At 39.8% G+C, this 5,567-nt stretch overlaps 1 long non-coding RNA gene across 1 annotated transcript; it reads right to left on the bottom strand.

The window, feature by feature from the left end:
• Nucleotides 1-3,139: 3,139 nt before the first annotated feature.
• On the bottom strand, nt 3,140-5,238 carry LOC307205783. Its single transcript, XR_013834054.1, has 4 exons — nt 5,167-5,238; nt 4,267-4,389; nt 3,946-4,037; nt 3,140-3,209 (listed from the first exon to the last, which is right to left on the bottom strand). It is a non-coding gene; the product is annotated as an uncharacterized lncRNA (long non-coding RNA).
• Between the last annotated feature and the right edge of the window lie 329 nt (nt 5,239-5,567).

Below are 5,567 nucleotides of genomic sequence, written 5' to 3'. Positions count from 1 at the left end.
TGTTGGTGTTTGGAGAGTACAGACGTGTTTCTGTGTACTGCTGCATAGACAGAAATAAAGGCATGTAAATACATTTCTGTCTCTTTCCCCCTCCTGGGGAATACAGGGAGGAGGGAAGAGTGGTGTGTGCTTCTCACGTCAGAGGAGAATCGCCGATAGATGACCTTGCCTGTCTCCTGCCGGGGGTCACTGACAGGGAGGTCAACAAGGAATCCAAGCCGGGTGCCTGGAGAGTGGCACATTCCTCTGACAAGGCTTGAAGATTCCAACATAGATGTTGTAGGGAAAGGCCTATAGCAACAGGTTTGCTTAAAGAAGAGCAGAGCTAGGAAAGAATCTTCTGTAAAACCTGGAGCACGGTTACCAATCAGTGCAGACAATGCTGAGCTAAGGTGCAGCAATGGTCTGATTTGATATAAGGCACTTCCTTTCTTCCTGTTCATTTACTGTGCAGCAGCACTGGCTTCTGAGGAAAGGAGCATTGCCAATGGGATCATAACAGTTCACTAAAAACAAACATCACCCCGTCCCCAGAATCTGAAGAATGTGTGAACTTACCCTTAATCTGGGGACAGAATAGTTGCAAGTCAAATATATCCTGCAGAATTTCGCTCCTGCCAACCTAGCAGTTCGAAAGCACGTAAAAGTGCAAATAGATAAATAGGTACCCCTCCGACGGGAAGGTAAACAGCGTTTCCGTGTGCTGCTTTGGTTCGCCAGAAGCGGCTTAGTCTTGCTGGCCACATGACCCAGAAGCTGTGCGCCGGCTCCATCGGCCAATAAAGCAAGATGAGCGCCGCAACCCCAGAGTCGGTAACGACTGGACCTAATGGTCAGGGGTCCCTTTACATTTACTTTTTATTTCCCTTCTATGTAGTTAGATATGAGCAGCTGTAAACAGAATGGGACATTAGGATTTGGTGTGTACATTTTCATGCCTGTGTGCGAGAGTCAAGCGATGCCCCCAACCCTTACACAGAGATTTATTTTCTAGAGACTCAGACAAAAGGGGCTGGATCCTGGAGAACTCCAATGCACCTAGATGTGCAATGACAATGTTTTAAAAGTGTATCCTTGACTCTAATTATCTCCCCAACAGGCAGCAGAGTTTTCCCCAACATAAAGACAAGCTTTGCTAAATAGGGGAAGGGGAAACATACAAACCTTGGCTTTCACCATACCAGTCCTCAGACCCCTGTGGCCTAGCTAGTGGAATAAGCTGGTGTTGTATTGTGATGTTCAGGCACCTGCTGAAGATGTTTTTTAGTTCCAAGAAGGCTTTCCCTGATGTGTGACCCAGGCCTTTGTGGAATATTAATTGTACATCTAAATAAATAGTTTTGTTGGTTTTAAGAATTATTGTTGTTGTTGTTGTTGTTGTTGTTATGGGTCTCTTATCTCATTTTTATCTTGTTTGTGGTTTGTCAGCTTGTAAAATGAATGGATTTGTAAAATAAATAATTTAAAAGGTCTGTGTCTATATCGCTAAAAGGTTGAAATAGACCAAGGCAGGATCAACCAGAGACGCTGTTAGAGAACTTTTGACACTGTCTTTAGACGGTGATGTGTGCTATAGTTACTTCACTTTCTTCAAAGCGTGGTAAGTAAATCCTGTCCTGTTTTGGGACCCTGCACTTTCTGCGTGGGGCCCTGGCACAGAGTTCTTCCCTGTTAGGTCTACCTGTCTCCTGGCAACTTCTCTGCCGAGATGAGATACATTCCATGGGAGGAATTCAACATCACACTTCCATCACGTTTCCACTTATATGATGCATTCACTGAATCCCGCCCTACATTTTGATTTCAGGTGTAGTCATGCTTTCTACATTTGCATTTAGCATTTGCATTTAGTAAGTTAGCAAATGCACATTTTATGCAAATCTTGTTTTGGTGTTGGTGATGTACTTCTTCTTTTTAAGGGAAGGGGTGATGTGTAAGTAAAGGCTTTTGTTGGCCTTTAATTCTGAAACCACTTACGTCACATTTGGTTCTGGAGTTAAGTGGCATGTTTTCCAGCACTTTACAACACAATGCGCACCCTGCACCATAGTTCTGCTGCCAGGGATTGTGGCCTTAAGCCTTTGAACTGATGGTGTGGCTTCCTCAAATAAATGCTTAAAAATAAATATTGGGCATGGGAGGAAAGTTAAAAAAGAAAGAAAAGAAAAGTGAACATTCAGCTGAGAACTTTATAGAAAACACTACCGAATTAACTCACAGTACATTTGTTAAACATGAATAGCTCTAATAATGACATTTCATTTAACAATGCCCTTTGTCTTTTCAGTTCATCAGTTACCTATTTCAGTAATGAACTGCAGTCATACCATTCTGATTTTCTCCTAATGTAAAGGCTGAGATCACTTGGCTGCCAGTGAAGCATGATGCTATTATTCAGTTTGTGGCTTGGAGGGAGGGGGAGAGGAAGGGAAGCTATAGAATATAGCACTGTTCTAATTGGCTAACAGATAGCGACATCTGGGATTGCAAAGGGCAGCTGGTAATTCTGTTTAGCTTCCAGTGGGAAGAAATAAAATAAGCAAAGGAGAAGGAATGGCTGAAAAAAAGTGCCATATGCAATTTGGGAGTAGTGACCAGGAGCCATCTACTGAACGCTGCTTTCATTTTTACGTCGGCAACAAGCCTGGTGTTAATGGAGAACATTTTATTCAGCCTTGAATCTGTAACACAAATGGTTAACAAACGCCCCAAGGCCATTGATGGAATAAGCCAGGACCCAAGAGTCTGTATATGAAGTCCCAGGTTAACCTAATGGTAAATGCCAAGACCAGCCACATGGCATGATAATGAAACCAAAGTCTCAATGATTGTCTCTTTTCCAGTTTGTACATTTCCTCGGAGTGCAAGCTATTTTCAACTTTCCTGCCACTGAAAATATTGGAGGGTAGAATCAGAGCTCTTCTTACAATGCCACCACGAGCACAAAGAATAGCACAGAATGGTTTCCTCCAGCTAACTTAAAATTAAGGTGATTCCACCCAGGTATTTGCAAAGGGGGGAAAAATGGGGAGGGGGAGGAAGGCTTTCCCCCCTTCCTTGCTGAGTGCGACTGCATCTATAGATCTCTCTCAATTACCCACAGTAAATTTAGGCATTGTACAAGAGCAAATTTTACAGTCCATGAAGAGATGAAGTGAAATCTAGATGAAATTCATTGTGACAGGTTTTCCGTTAGTGCCCTGATGTGTCTGTATTACAGAAGATAGACATTCTATTAGCATGGAGGCTCCCATAATGGACTGTGAATCATTTCAGGTAATAGAGATGCCAAGCGGAATGACTGAAAAAGCACTATTGAATTCCATTAGAGGTCTTTGTTTTTAAATCAGTCATTTCTTTGTGAATAGCCAACTATATACTTCTTGACCCTATCGGGGAGTAATAATTGTGAACTAATATCACAAAACATTAATCTGAGTTACTGATTCAATTAAAGCTACTTTCTCCAGGATTATTTCTGTACTATCAAATGTGAAACAGCCTAAGTATTGCAAATACATTTCTTTCTTTCTTTCTTTCTTTCTTTCTTTCTTTCTTTCTTTCTTTTTTACTTTTTGCTGGAGGAGAACACTCTTTCTCAATTTATTTTCTCCCAAGTCCAGTTTCAATTCATTAGGTATAAGGAAGGCTACTAGATTAGATTTCTTAAAACACACACACACAACCGTGCCAAGGAGAAATAACCCCAATCAACAAATCTATAAAGGTAAACAGTTTTACAAGATGTGCCACAAATAGTTCATGCATAGTCTTGGTTAATTATTAGGAAAATCAATAAATAACTCCCCATCTTACAAGCCAAACAGTGCCACCTTATCTATCCATCACATATGATTTATCCAGCTTCATAATTGCTTGGATAATTAGTACAGGATTTAGGTTCATTTGGTATGCCAAACCCTTTGGGAATGGTTGAATAATTACCATTTGTGGAGACGATCAAGTTATGAATTATTCTTTCCCATACAGAAAGGTGGCTTGGGAACTTAGCAGCATGCCTTTCTTCATTCACTGTCCTAAAAACAAATAGGGGTTTATCCATCATTCCATGTCAAATGCCCTTCAGATGAAATGCATTTTAAGATATTTAAAAAAAAAAAAAATCATGCCATGCTGGCAAATACATTTTTAGATGGGGTACAGAACTAAACAGAGAGAAATGCAGGAGTGTTGTGACCCATGCCCCTCACATTTCACATAGTGGTAAGGGGTGGGTGGGAGGAAGCGAGCACTCTTTATACAGACCATATTTAAATATTGCTTTTCTGTGTTTTCTGAAGATAATGGTCTGTTTTCAAATCCAAACGATCGTCATGCCTCTGTGGCGGAGTTTTCGATGCCCACAGCTTGAGAATGAGACTTCCCTTACTGTTGTAATGACAGGTGTAAGATTAACTTTGTTAGGTGTTGAACCACTCATGCAAACTAAATTAAATTAATGGAACAAATTTCTATCATAATTAAGATAAAAATTCATGTCAGCTGTAACCTTGCTGTACACTAATTATGTACAAATGATTTATCATCTGTTTCGCCCAGAATATTAATCCTCACCTCATTGATAACTCCAGCCAGTGTTAAGAGATGAGAGTTGATTAACAATGACAGATTGGGCAACCACACTGCAGAGTGCCTGTACAACCAGGGAAGCCAATAAGATTTAAATGGCACTTCTTATTTAGAAATCCATTCCCATGGAAACAGATGCATACTTAATGAGGGGAATGGAGATGATTTCAATAATGATGGATATTGGAACAGTGGGCAGAGCCAATCAATAACAATTAAGCACTTAGTCTACTAAAGCTATGGTTCTATAAAGCAGGTTATATACACATTAGTTGGACCCCGGTTCAAGACACGTTTTATAGAACGTCTTTATGCTTTGCTGTTAATATTATTTGCTTTCATAATTGTGGAAGGCACTGCTTGGGTTTCATATGCTACCAAGCCTATTTTCTGTTTCAAAAAGAAAAATGAATATATTAGAAGAAACAGACACACTAGGAAATTCTTGGAATGGTCCAGATGTGACTTCAAAAATGAATTGCAATGTCAAAGACCTACAAATCTGATTTGCTGTTAGTATTACCATAAACATACATTTGTCAGTTTGTTGCTTGTTATTGTTGGCTACTTACATACGTAGCTTCCAAAAATTGGATTCCTTATCCATGTAGAAGTCACACCTCACTAAATTCTGTGCAAGTTTTCTTTTCTTTCTTTCTTTTTTAAAAAATAGTTTTATTGAAAGTTTTCAACGTAAGATACAATTCTGTGTAGGTTTTCTAACATTGTATTCCTGTTTGTGACTCTTTGAGAAGCCAATAAAGTGAGCTTTGACTATAATAGGTTTATTTGGATATGCACTACTCAAGTGGGGGGATTCACCAAAACAAGGGTCTTTCTTCACAATGGAAGAACAGAAGTGTCAACTGAATGTTTGATGTAAAATTCTAGATTGCAGAGAAATGATCCCTAGAATAACCAGAAAAACCCATAGTACTCTGGAAGCGGGCAAGCTCATGCTGAAAAAAAGAGCCACT

Source organism: Podarcis cretensis (assembly GCF_951804945.1).
Source record: "Podarcis cretensis genome assembly, chromosome: 1".
Taxonomy (NCBI): Eukaryota; Metazoa; Chordata; class Lepidosauria; order Squamata; family Lacertidae; genus Podarcis; species Podarcis cretensis.
Note: the sequence above shows the minus strand (reverse complement) of the source record. Positions and strands in the feature narration are given on the sequence as shown.